This window comes from Protopterus annectens, chromosome 6.part0, assembly GCF_019279795.1.
Source record: "Protopterus annectens isolate FY-2018-M chromosome 6.part0, PAN1.0, whole genome shotgun sequence".
Classification (NCBI taxonomy): domain Eukaryota; kingdom Metazoa; phylum Chordata; order Ceratodontiformes; family Protopteridae; genus Protopterus; species Protopterus annectens.
This window is the reverse complement of record NC_056737.1, coordinates 1082203457-1082218269: the sequence shown is the minus strand read 5'-3', so window position 1 is coordinate 1082218269 and position 14813 is coordinate 1082203457.

The following is a 14813-nucleotide window of genomic DNA, read 5'->3' as shown; positions in this document are numbered from 1 at the left end:
CATGCTCCAGGACACCCCATTGGGTGACCCCACCTCTTCCAAAACCTCCCCAGAGCACCCCTCAGAGGTGGTCCCTTGGAAGAGGAAGTGTAAGCAGAAGCATATGGACTTCCCTGAGTCCCTGACATCAGACATGGACTTGGAGAACTCAGAAGGGTCCCCACAGTCCCCCTCTGAGGATGTCTCTTTTTTAGACATCCTGGAAATCCTTAGGCAGAGGGGGTGACTGGAAATTCCTTGCCCCTTCTGAGGACGAGTGTGTGTGTACCTGGATGCTTTTGGTTCCCAAACCTCTACCTCTTGGGTGTCTCTGCCTTTTGACCAAATGTTGGCCTTAGTGAGTCGGAAGGCGTGGAGCTCTCCAGAGACTATGGAACCAGTTCCAAGGAGGCCCAATAAATTCATAACTGCTCCAGATGATAAGCTTTTTCTATCTAAGGGTGTGCCTGTTCATGCCACCAAGAAAAAACTAGCCGAGACTTCTTCTTCTGTCTATCCACCGAACAAAGAGTCCCATATGATGGACAGGTATGGGAAGCATATGTTTTCTTCAGTGGCCTTTACTCAGGTCGCTGAATTATTTGTCCCACTTTACACACCTTCAGGGGGATCTCCTAAAGGAGTTGGGAGATACCCTACAGGATCCTACAGCTGAGGGAGCTGCAGGCAAGGCCACTTCACAGCTTGTGACCTTGACTTCTGTAGTTAACTCCTCCATGCAGCTGATCTCTTATACAGCAGATGGAGCAAGTAGGGCAGCAGGCATAGGACTTGCCTTGTGTAGACACTCCTGGATGTGCCTTTGTCAATTTGTGGAGCCCTTCAAGTCCTCCTTTACCAGCACCCCCTTTAACGGTTCTTCACTGTTCGGGCCTTAGGTAAAAGAGACTCTTACCAGGTGTGAACTGGATGGAAAATCTCTCTCTGCCATGGGAGTACATTTTTCTGCTTCCTCTAGACCTTACCCTAAAGGTCAGAAAAGCAGAAAGATGTGGTTCTGGAAATCCCAAGGAGTTTCACCTGACAAACATGGAGATTTTTCCCCCAGGGGCAGGGGGGGAAATAATAATGGAAGACACTGATCTTGCGAAGGGGGGGGGATCCGCAGAATCAGGGCGACAGAGATATCTTCTCTGGCAGGGCCTTCCAGTGCTCCTGAAGGGAGGCCTGACTGTCCGCCTCTGGAGGCAGTCAAGGGCAGATTATCCTTGTACCCAAAAGCCTGGCAGATGATCACGGAAGATACATGGGTGCTATCGATAATATCCAGGGGTTACAAAATTCCCTTCTCCCTACCACCCCTTACAAGAAAACAACAGTCAGTCCTAGATGTTCCACCCAGTCTTTGGGATCAAGCAAACCTAGAAGTTCAAAGGTTGCTAGAAAAAAGAGCCATCCAGGAAATCCCCACAGACCAAATCGAATCCGGCACTTACTCAAGGTTCTTTTTAGTTCCAAAAAAGACAGGGGACTGGAGGCCCATTTTGGATCTCAGCAGGCTGAACGAATTGGTCAAGAAAACAAAGTTCCAGATGGTAACACTGCAGTCCATTCTTCCCTTTTTTGGGTCAGGACAACTGGATGTGCTCCATTGATCTCCAGGACGTGTACTACCACATAAAAATGGACAGGCGATCCAGGAGGTATCTATGCTTCCGGCTGGGAGCCAGTCATTACCAGTTCAGAGCTCTGCACTTTGGTCTCAGTACAGCCCCCAGGGTGTTCACCAAATGCATGGCAGTAGTTACGGCTGACCTGGGGCATCTAGGATTCCAGGTGTTTCCGTATCTAGGCGACTGGCTCCTCACTGCTACCACCAAGCATCAATTAATCAAGGTGCGGGACTCCACAATTCACACTTGTACACAACTAGACATCACCATAAACTATGAAAAGTCTGTCTTGTTGCCTTGTCAGTATATTACATTTATAGGAGCAGATTTATACACAAGGGCCATGATAGCAAAACTGCCTCAGGAAAGGGTGTCAACCATTTGTTGTCAAGTTTCAATCCTCATGGCAAACAAGAGAATTCAGGCAAGATTTGTCTTCAAAGTCTTGGGTTTGATGGCTGCAGCAATTATCTTGGTCTCTATGGCGTGTTTCCACATGAGAATCCTGCAGTGGCTCCTTTTTGCTCAATGGTCATTCCAGGATTTAGCAATGTCACATCAGATTTTGATCACGGGGTCCTGCAAGAAAAATTTAGAATGGTGGCTTCACTTCCCTCTGGTGTCAATGGGCAGACCGTTTCTAACCCCTCAACCCATAGCCACAGTGACCACGGACAATTCCCAGATAGAGTGGGGGGACATTATCTGGGATAGACTGTTCAAGGGTTTTGGCAGGAACACAAGTACCACTTGCATATCAATATCCTAGAGATGAGAGCAGTGCTTCTGGTGTTGCAAGCACTTCAAGACTCTCTACCTACAGGGACTATAGCAATTCATACAGACAATATGTCGGTAGTATGGTACATCAACAAACAGGGTGGAACCAAGTCTTATCCCTTGTGTCCAGAGGCTCTATGAGTATGGCAATGGGTGATGTCTTCCCAGCACTTTGTGATTGCAATGCACATCCCAGGGAAATCCAGGTTGATAGTGGACAAGCTCAGCAGGGCGATTCTGATGCCTCACGAGAGGTCCCTAGAACAGGAAGTTGCAGATTTGACTTTTTGCAAATGGGGCCAGCCATGCTGCAATCTTTTTGGCACCACCCTCAACAACAAATGCAGCAGCTACTTTGCTCTAGTCCTATGACTTGGACAGTCATCCAGAGATGGACTTGTTCACGATTGGCCCCTAGGATTGCTTTATGCCTTTCTATCATTCTCCCCGATCCCCATGGTTCTTCAGAAGGCACAGTCATTGTGTTGCAAGTTAATTCTCATTGCCCCTTACTGGCCTCGTCAGATATGGTTCCCGTTCCTTTGGCCTCATCTGCAGGGGGAGCCTTGAATCCTGGACCCAGTTCCAGATCTCCTAATGTATCAGTTGGGTGCACTCCACCCTTCCATTCAAACTCTCAAGCTGACAGCTTGGTTTCTCCACTTCCAGTCTTAGCCAGGCTTCCCGATGTTTCCAGGGCAGTTCAACACATTTTGATTTCCTCCCATAAACCCACTACAAGGAAACTTTATGCTAGTAAATGGAAGAGGTTCTCTTGTTGGGCAAACAAGAATGAGATTGATCCCTTTACTGCACCCATTTTGAAGATTCTCAAATTTCTTGCTGAAACCTTTGAGTGAGGGGCAGCAGCAGCTGCTATCCGGCTTCAGCTGGCTGCCATTTCTAATTTCCATGTGGGAGAAATGGGCTCTAACATTATGTCCCATAGGCTATGTGAAGCATTCCTAAGAGGTACTACCCTCTTAAGACCTCCAATAAGAGAACCTCTCCCCCTGGGACCTAAATTTAGTTTTAGAGGCTCTGATTCTTCCCCCTTTGGGCTAACTGCTTCTTGTCCACTGAAATTATTGACATGGAAGATCCTTTTCTTAACTCCCATTACCTCAGCTAGGAGTGTTTCAGAATTACAGGCCTTATCTATTCGTCCCCCATACTTGATTTTCCACAAAGATAGAGTTTCTCTCAGAACCAACCCCTCTTTCTTACCCAAGGTGTGTTCAGAGTACAGTTTGAATCAATCCATAGAGCTTCCCATATTCTTCCCCAATCATGGCAACAGGGCAGAGTATAAGCTCCATCAATTGGATGTTCATAGACAGTTATGTTTTTACTTACACAGGAGCAAGGACTTCAGAAAATGTGACCAGTTGTTTATATACTTTGCAGAGAATAAGAAAGGTTGTTCAGTCTCAAAAGTAACCTTATCTAAGTGGCTTTCAGACACTATCATCTACCTCTATGATTTGCGGAACAAAAAACTTCCAGGAAAAATTAAAAGACACTCAACTAGGGCCTTGGCTACCTAAATTGCTTTTCAAGCCAAACTGCCTTTAGATTTGATCTGTGCGGCAGCTACATGGGCTAATCCTCATACTTTTATCACTCATTACAAAGTAGATGTGGCCTCACAAAACAGGGCATCCTTTGGTTCCATGGTCCTGAAGAGCTTTTTCCATTGAGCCACCCAAGAAACAGGTGCTGTGGACGTGGTCCCAACCAGCACGAATGAAGGTGAGATAGGGACAACATAACATAAAGAAGTAATGTACTCACCATAATGTTCCATGTTTGCTGTCCTTGATCTCGTCTTCCTTCTTGCGTCCCACCCTCCTTCCCCCTTCCTAGTTCATAGGTTCATAATTAGGTACTAAGCTATCGACCCTAGGGCCTATACAAGCCTAGCCAAAAAGGTTTCCCTTTACCATACCAGTTGGTTAGACCTAGTCTCCCCTTCTTTCTCTTGCTGATTATTTATACCTTTATATGCAGGTATTCTCTTATATGTAAAATATAGTAATTTTTTACCTGCATAGTCTAGTGTTGGGTTATCACAAACAAGATCTGGGTACCTACCGCTAGGCATGTTGGGATAGGGGCTAGCCTTGAGCCAGTAAAAGCTCTCGAGCTATAGTATACGTCCGAGTAAGAGCCAAGGATTGACTCCAAACCCAACCAGCAAGAAGGAAGGCGAGATCAAGGACAATAAACATGGAACATTATGGTGAGTGCATAACTTCGTTTTTTGTAATTGCACCAAATGCATAGTTGAAGGAAGGATGTATGAACAGTTATGTAGTGGGATATTAAAATGTATATGGAAGAAAGATGAGAAAAATGAAATATACAACTGGAGACCCATCACACTAAATAACACATATTTTTATGAGAATAATTGATGATTGGATGGGTAATAGTAAATTCACCCCAGGGATCACTTCTGTGGCTCTGCTTGACAGGGGCTCAGGAAAATAATTTTCTTGGGTGGTGAAAGCCAGGGAACCTTGTTGGCTAGGCTTACATAGGCCCTAGGGCCAATAGCCTAGTACCTACCTATGAACCTATGAACCTATGTTGACATACACACTCTCCTAACTCTATTACCTATGCCATGCTTCTCCATAACATCACACAAAGCATCATGTCCTACTGTATCAAATGCCTTCCTAATATCACCTACCATAAGTTTTACAGCCTCCCTTTTACTTATATCATCCACAAATGTTCTCACACCAGTAAAATTCTTCCCATCCTTTCCCTTTTATGCCATCTATACTTTCTTCCATTAGTTAGTGAATGGGGGGGTTGAGTAAAGAAATATGCATGAAGTATGGTGTAAGATGACAGGTGTATCGTTTGTAACAAATGCAATCATGAATATAATAGCTTATAAAATGAAAGATGCTGCATATGTGATGCAACAGGGGGTGGTGATTCCAGTAGTTTTGATATACACAGATGATACAGTTGTAATTGCTAAGCACACAATATGGATGAGGGACCTGAATGAGTGTTTAAAGGAAATGTGAGTGACTCTGAGTAAAGATAAAAGCAAAGGTTTGGGTGTTGTGGTAAAAATCAGGGCTGTGTATTTTTTAGTTTAGGAGGTCTTTGCTAGGGAAAACAATTTGGAAAAATGATGTAGTTATGATGCACTGAAAGGATTTAATAAAAGAAATGAAAGGAATATGTCTTCTGTGGAGGAAGCATAGATTAGAATTCAGGAAAAAGGTTAAACTGGTGAATTCTGTATTGATGGGAAAAATATCATATATATATATATGTGTGTGTGTGTGTGTGTGTGTGTGTGTGTGTGTGTGTGTGTGTGTGTGTGTGTGTGTATATATAGATATATATATATATATCAAAATATGATCTCACAAAAATATGAAAATGAAATTGTGCAATTGGTGTTTTCTTTCATATGGGGTTGAAGAGTAATTCCTGTGAAAAGAGATGTGTTGTATATGGGTGAAGATAAAGGGGGATAGGATTTACTAAATCCAGTTGTTTATTCTGTTTCTTTACACTTGTAGAGAGTGTTAAAGTTGTTAAAGGAAGAGAATGAGAAATTAATAATGAAAATGTTTAAATATAAGTACAAAAAGTTCTGGGAGATGATGAGAATAAGAAAAACAAAAACAAAGGGCAGGATTCACGAAGGCTTACACGGAGTCTAAGAGTAGTGTAAGACTCCATGCAGCCTTCGCGATCCAGGAACAGCCCAAAGTCCGTGTAAGAGTCAGGCTAAAACGGCTCTTACACGGAGTGGGCGTGGCTAAGCTAATCAGCCCACTTGCAGCCGAATAGCATGCAAATGAGGCTGATTAGCGATCCAGGAAGCCAAGAACAGCCCGTGTAAGAGCCGTTTTAGCTGCAGAAATGTACTCAGTTGACAACTGAGTACGTTTCTGCAACACAGCAATGGAGCCATGTCAGCTCCAAATAAAGGGTGCATATGTTATAGGCAGCATGCCAATGGCCAAATATGTGGCCATTGGCAAGGTAACCCCATGCAAATATCTGAAAAATATAATTTTTTTTTCGGCAATTGCCGATGTGTAAACCCAGCGCAGCCCCGCACAAACGGGCTGCGCTGCATAAAACATAAAAACGAAGGTTTTAAACCTACAAATGTAGGTTTTATGCAATACATGGAATGTCAATGGAGGGACCAGCAGAGGAAAACCAACATGGCCACCGTGTAGTGGTTGCTAAGGGGGGAAGCTGAGTCTAAGAGATGTAACTAAGCATTAGTAGGCAATCTGATGCAAATGAGTGTAAGGATACTGAATTCCACTGTCACATAGCAAATGAGCACATTCTGAGTAGTGTAAGAGTTACATACGGGGAGGAACAGAGTAGGAGATAGGTGACATCACAGGGGGGAATGGTAGAAAGGGATGGAGTTCATTGGAGGGTAGAGTTACATGACAGATGTCAGACAGATATCAAGGAAAGAGGTGTGCCACTAAGTAAACATGAGAAAGTCAAGAAATGGAAGGTGTACACTGTTGCCTACACCAAAGTTTCTTGCTGGACGTGTATGCGCAGTGTGCGCACAGCGCGAGTAAGGCGGTGTGCGCGCGTGTAAGACAGTGTGCGCGCGTGTAAGGCAGACTGAGCATGTGGGAGCGTGTTGGGAGATGTTTAACACCGTTTGCGCGGGCGTGCATGCGTTTTAATCCGAATAAGCAGATCCAAAACTGTGTAAGTATGTGTGCGCGCGTGTAAGCCACTGTGAGCGTGTTTCTGCTGGTTTGCACACGGCTCCACCCTGAGGAAACAGAAAGGAAAAAGGAAGCAACAGATGTACTAGGAAGTTAGCAGGGAATACTGCTGGAGCTAGCAGGTGAAAACAATTAGATGCAGGCAATTACACAGGCAGAATACTAGGCCAGCCCAGCACTTAAAACTCTGCAAACAGCAGTGCAGAATGTTTCTCTCAAGAGACACTGCAAGACAGGAGTTAAGTTATCAGAAGTGAAAACTGAAAAAGCTGAACTCAGAGCAGAAATGTTAGGGGCTGCCATAGCTGTCATAATGAGACATAGGCGACTTGCTGAGGGTGGTGACAATGCAGATGGTGCCAGACAACCCGCAGTGAGGAGACGGAGAAGAGTGTACAGGCCCAGGGTCACCTACCACGGGTTACATGAGCTGGAGATAGTAGAGCGCTATAGAGTGGACAGAGACCTCCTGCAGCAAATAGTGGAGCTGTGCAGGCCACGCCTCACACACAGAACCAACAGAGGGGAACCCATCCCAGTGGAAACCAAGGTATGTGTTGGCCTAAGAATACTAGCAACAGGTACCTTCCAGAGACCAACTGGTGATATGATGGGGATATCACAGGCATCAGCTTCCAGGGTACTGCACCAGTTCCTGGATGCCATGTCAGCACATGTCGGTGATCATGTATACTTCCCCAATGCCCGTGAGGTATTGGCCAGCAACATGCGTCTCTTCCAGCAAATAGCGGAATACCCTGAGGTAGTGGGTGCAATAGACTGCACGCATACGCATCAAAGCACCTGCCGGTGAGCGGGGTAGGGCATACATCAACCGCAAGGGCTTTCCCTCCATCAACTGCCAGGTTGTGTGTGATGCCCAGGGCATAATAATGAATGTGTGTGCTGGCTGTCCTGGGAGCTACCACGATTCCCACATCTGGCATTTGACGCAGCTGTACCAGACATTTGCCAATGGGGACATCCCGCATGGACACCTAGTGGGGGATGCAGGATATGCACTGGAGCCGTGGCTGATGACACCCATCAGAAACGCACACACACCTGAACAGGAACGCCATAATGAGGCACACGCACAAACACGTAATGTAATAGAGCGTGTGTTTGGGCTGCTCAAGTCACGGTTCCGGTGTCTGGACACATCTGGTGGAGCCTTGCAGTACACACCAACTACATGTACCCAAATTGTCATGGTATGTGCTATGCTACATAATATGATCTTGCGAAAACAGCTGCAGCAGGACCAGCATAGGGCTGGGCCAAACAGCCCCCCACCATCGCCAAGGCCACCACAGGCACAGCGTGACTCGGAGGAGGAACAACCTGAGCCTGCCCCAGTAGGCAGAAGGAGGCGTGCCCAGTATGCCCTGGCCTTGGCAAAGAGGCAACGCATAGCACATACATTGGCTCAGTAGGAACCTTGGGAATGATACCCCTCTCTGACTCACTCATATAGTAACAGGGATGCCTAACATGACACAACCTGCTCACAAACATGTACAGGGAAGTGTAATATGTGCATCCGACAGAGGCAGCCCTGCAGCACCACCTGAGGCATGAATGCTATGTGTTAAGTAATGTAACACCAAGTACCATATGCACACCTGAGGACCCGACTAACATCCTACCCTCAACAAGCAGCATGCCACAACATGACAACGAGATGATGAAGTGCAACAATTGCTGAAGTAATGCAGTTAGGCAAAGGGGACCCAATGTGTGCCAGTCTGGGATGACATGCTGAGCATGACATGATGCACCACCTGCTAGGACTGGCATGCACCTATCAGTGCAGGCCGTATGGATACTGGCAAAGGCTGTTGTCATGCACAGTGTGCCCTGAATAGGTAAGGCTCAAAACACAAACCTATCTCCATAGGTACCAGAAGGGATAAGAATAAGATAAGGGATAAGTTCAAACAGCAAGATGCATGCAGTCTAAGCCCACCCAGTATGGAGAATGTTGATAACTGTGCTGTAACAGAAATCTGAGTCAAGGCTCACAACAGCACCCTAACACTACCAGGTTACACCTCATACTGTGCTGTACATCCTCAAAACTTGGAACAAGCTACAAAAGGAGGGTGACTAGCAAGAATTGTCAAGGATAACCACACCCCCATGTTGGTACCACCACAAAACGTAGCATGGACTAGCCATGCTCAAGTAACAGTGGCTAAAACTGCCCCCCAGTGTATAGCCTGCTACAGACTACTGGCCCAACACCAGGAACTGCATCCGGCCCATGCTGGAATACATGAATATATCAAGTCCTCCAAACCACATTATATTGGGCGACTGCAAATACCCAGACACATAGACTGGGAGCATTATACCAGCTGCAACAGTGTAGGACAAAAGTTCATCGAATCCACAAACCAAAAGGCCCAGGAACAACGTACCACCCCACAAGAGGGCAAGCATACTGGATGTGATAATCAGCAACATGGGTGCGGGATGTCAAGATGAGAAGTGTATTGCTCACTGGTAAAACCAGACCATATAGTAATCACACTGGATATACAAATCCTGACCACAGTCCCTGGCCGGAAAACCACAGTGGAAAACATGTGCTAAGCAATATTTGCACACCTCCAAACTGATGTGGAATCCATTAAAGGTCCGTGCAGGTGCAAAATATGGGCCACACCTCAGAACCTGTAATACAGCCATTCCATGAACACTGCCAGGAATGCTTGGATTATGCAGTCCCAAATTAAAACAAGACACAGTGCCTAAATCTGGCATGGTGGACACCAGCCATAACCAAAACATGCAAGAGAATGAGGAAGCTACTACATGATAGAGCAAACATGAACAATGAAGTAATTACTGATCAGTAGTATGGCAATATAATCTGTCCACACATGCAATCCACTAAGGCCAGCCACAACAAGTGGAATCTGTGAATCCTGAGGCAATGTTACACCTGCCCCAAGTACACAGACAACCCCAACTCCACCCAAGAAATACAAATATATGTGAGAGATGCAACCATCCATCCAAACCGGAGGCAGAGCTCCCCAACTCAGTACACCCAAAACAAGTCAGTAGGAGAAGGTAACCACACACACCACAAACACATACCCACATAGACCTATCACAACTGCAAACCAAACACATAAACACAGAAATACATTCCCGGAGGCAGAAATCACAAACACAGCACACCAACAGAGGCCACTAAAGCAGACACCCAATGAAACAGCCTCCAAACATAGCACATGCAACACATAGCACACAAAGCTGGTGTGCCAAACAGTCACAGGCCAGAAGGAGAAACAACATGCCCGATACAGTTGTAATAGGTGACTCCATAGTCAGACACACTGCTGTCCCGCACACCAGACTGAACAAGGGAAAGGGTACAGTAAGCTGCCTGTAGGCTGCCACAATATGCCACATAACAGAAATATGTAGGTCACTCCAAAGCAAATAGAAATATGATGCAGTCATAGTCCATGCTGGTGTGAATGACCTGAGATGTACTGCCCTAGACTACATGTAAAGAGACACAGATGAGCTATCCGATTATGTAGTCCAGGCCGGTATGACACTCACCATTCGCAGCAACCTACCCTTACCAAGAATAATGCCACAGTACAAACACGGAATGATCAGTCATAGCAAGTAGCACACTTACTGGTGTCATTCCAAGGGGATCCAATGTCTGTCTGCTTGGGATGTCATGCTTGACAAGCCATGCAGCTGCCCTTGGGATGGCCTGCACCTGTTACCCCTGGGCGTCTGAATATTGGATAAGGCCTTTGCCACCTCCATACAGCCTTTTGTAGGCAAGGCTGAAAAGACTGACCCACCACCCGAGAAAACATAAGTGGGAAGAAACATAAGGGAAATGCTGACCAATGCCAGATGTGTACACCCCAATATGCATGCTCCCGAGGCCATCCCCAGAATAGAGAACATCGATGTCTGTGCAGTGACAGAAACCTGCTGCAAGGCTCCTGACAGCACACCAGCACTACCAGGTTATACCACGTACCATGTGTCATGGCCCCAAAACCTGGAACACTACATAAAAGGAGGTGAGTATCCATAGGCAGCACAGACACCCATACGTCCAGGTAACTGACAATGCACAAGGCAGTGGAGTTCACCCATGTGCAACTAACTGTAGGCAAGACTGCTGTGCAGTCTGTAGCATGCTACAGACCGCACTCTCACACACAATAACCCCCAACCGTCCTGAAGACACTGGACAGTATGAATGTCCCACCAAATACCAAACAAGGTACCACGAAATACCACATAGGTGGTAAACCATTATGTATGGAAGGAGTAACCAGGGACCTAGGGACACAAGTGAACAGTAACCTGTTATGTGACACCCACATTGCCAATGTGGCTAGGAAGACTGTCTACATGTGACACCGTATCAGGAAAGGAGTCACATCTACGGCAACAGAGGTCACTGTGCCCCTATACTTTACCCCAATCACACCCATAATCCAGTACAATGCCTCATATGGGATCTACCTTACCTGACACCTGCAGCAGTTAGAAAGACCTCAAAGGTACCTCACCAAGAGGATAAAGTGTCACACATATATGTCATATGCTGCCTGGCTGTAGACACCCCAGCTGACTCCAGTCACAGACTGCCCACACAGAGGCATTGCATGCCTGTTGTAGGAGGCCATGCCCAACACAGGAGTAATGGACATGCTCCACCCCAGACAACACATATCCATTGGAGCTGCGAGAGTGAGAGATGTCAACCTCAACAAATAATGAAATAGGATGTGCCGGTGGGACAGATACATAATCCAGAGGCTCCCCACACCCTGGACCAGAATCCCACTCCATGTTAGGCAGAGCCCCTCACTGACACTGTTCAACAGGAATCTTGCCAAGTGGATGGATGATTGTAGAGTTACAGTGGGGGTCTTCACTGTGTCATGTCCAGACAGAGGCACAGCAAAGCAAATCATAAATGGCCATAATATCCACATAGCAAGGGGTCTCAAAAGCCACACACACTCTGGCTAGGCTAACAAATGCCCAGGGTGGATAGCCTAGTATGAACCTATGAACCTATGTAGATACAAATTGTACAGGACACTAAGGATAATCCCAAGGCTTACACAACTGATGGTAGGAGCCATGTTGGGAATTCACAGATATGCCCTGAATCACACAAATACCACAAACACACACACATATTGCCAACATACATCCTGACAGGTGCAGTGCAAACTCCCCCACCCCCACGAATGCAGAATATCTATCCCAGCAGACTGCTGGACCCCTGACATTGCAGATGCTGAGGTAACAGACAACATCTCCAAAGCAAAACACACAGCAGCAATGGTATGAGATGGTGTCCTGGGCTTAGTGCAACATGGAGTCTAAGATGAATGGAATGCCAAACCACACTACTGCTCAATGTCAGCCTTACCACAGAATATGTACCCAAAGAGCAGTGTACAACAACAGTGGTCCTTCTCAACAAAGGTGTTGCCTGAATGGATACTGAACAGTACTACCCCAGAATCCTGAGAAGCCCAGATTGCACAGCTATGGAAAGGATCAGCATGTACCACAGACATAAGGATGTTGGGGACCTACTGACACCGGACCCAACCCAGTGTGGCCTTCTCAAGTGCAGATCCTGCCCCTAACCATGTTTGACTCAATTGAAACAGTCATTAAGGTCATTGATGAGGGCAATGTGCTCCACACAGTGTATCTGGACCTTGCAAAGGCTTCTATACAATACCCTACATGTTCAGTATAGATAGGCTCACCAGCGTAAATATAAACCCACATGTCAGTAGAGGGGTTGCAAACCAGACCAAGGACAGAACAGACATGGTCAGACATGCTTCAGCCATGTCAGACTACAAACCAGATATAACTGGCATCCCACAAGGCTTTGTCCTGGTATCTCCCTCGTCTGGTATATATGTCCCATAGGTACAGGCAAACATGGAAGGACTGTGTCCTAACATGTTTGCAGAGGACTACAAACTGCTCACCACATATGATCCACCAGCTGACACATGCATCCCACAAAAGGGCCACATAGAAACAGACAACTGGTGCCATAGCTATGTCAGCAAGCTAAGTGCAGAAATGTGTATAGTCAACCGCCGTGGATATACAGTAAGTGCCCACCAATCACCACATAGGTGTTAACCCATTATGTAGTTAACATGTAATGAGAGACCTGGGGACACAGGGTGATAGATATCCTGCATTGGACAAACATGTGCTGTAGTGTTTACAGAAACATACCATATACCCACCTAATCATGAAGGCTGTCAGATCTACATAAGGGGGGTCATTGTGGCTCTGCAGTCATCCTGCATCAGTGGTACAATCGACTACAATAGCCCCTGTGGGATGTACCTCAGCAGACACCTCCATCAACTGTAAAGTCCCCAACAGTACCTCATCAGGAGTATCAAACAGCCTACACAGATGCCATGTGTTGCCTGTGTTGCTGGCATCAATAAACATGCTGCACATAGTACAATCTGAATGGCAGTGAGCTATGCACATGACAGACCTGAACCCCAGCACTGACTTACATAGGACAAGCTGTACTGTGTGATCCATAACACAGAAGCCACTCCCACCCATGAGTGAACCCTCAGCACAGGCTACCCATAGAGTCACTTATCAATCTTCCTCAATAGGAATCCTGATGGGTGGACGGAGATGGTAGGTTTATCCTGGGTATCACTGTCATGTCACAGGTAGACAGAGGCACAGTATACTAACCATGACATATGTCATGGCAAACTCCTCTTACAATGTGTGTTGAAGGACAAACACACTCTCCAACTTGCATTAGACATGGACTAGGGCACATCGCTAGTGTTTGCAATTGTACACCTATGTTGTGGAATACACTAACAATGTTGGACAAGCCTGGTGTAAGTAGTTCATATCTGAACAGAATGCAACATGGTCAGATGTACACAACTGGCCCCAACCAGGCTGTTGTGCCCACTATCGAAATGTAAAGCAGTGATAGCAGTAAAGCCCAGGTTACTGTCCACCACAGTCAAAGTACTACCAGTACACTATACAGTACTACAGTGTTAGGTCAGTGTGAAAGGATGTTGACAACTGTATGCAAAGTATCCCATGCAAACACTGCAGGCACAGTATAATCCTGTTGTGTTCACACACAAAGCAGTTGTACAGTAACTACACAACATGACACACAACCCACAACCATAAACGGGTGATAGTTTGTGAAGTTCACACACATCCACAAATGTGGTGGGCTGCAGAGTCCAACATATGGAATGCTCACACTGGGCATGCTCACACACTTTGACAACATGCCATGGGAAGGCTGAACTGGGCATGCTCACACACTTAGTCCAAATCTTGGTTTAGCAGTTGGACACACATATCTGGTATTGTTATGTGTTATGCCAGGAACCAACCACATTACAGCAGTCTGCCCAGTGCACACAGTTAAATGACTACAGAGACATACGTGATATAGTGGATCCCTCCCATATGCAAACATTTTCCACAGATGCAGAAGTTGTTCATACCAACAGGGAATGCTATGGCAATAAAGATATGCAAACAGTCTATCAGCAACAAATAATGTGCATTTGACAATTAAACATAATGGTGTAGAGGTCAACACTAGGCTGTTTGCCC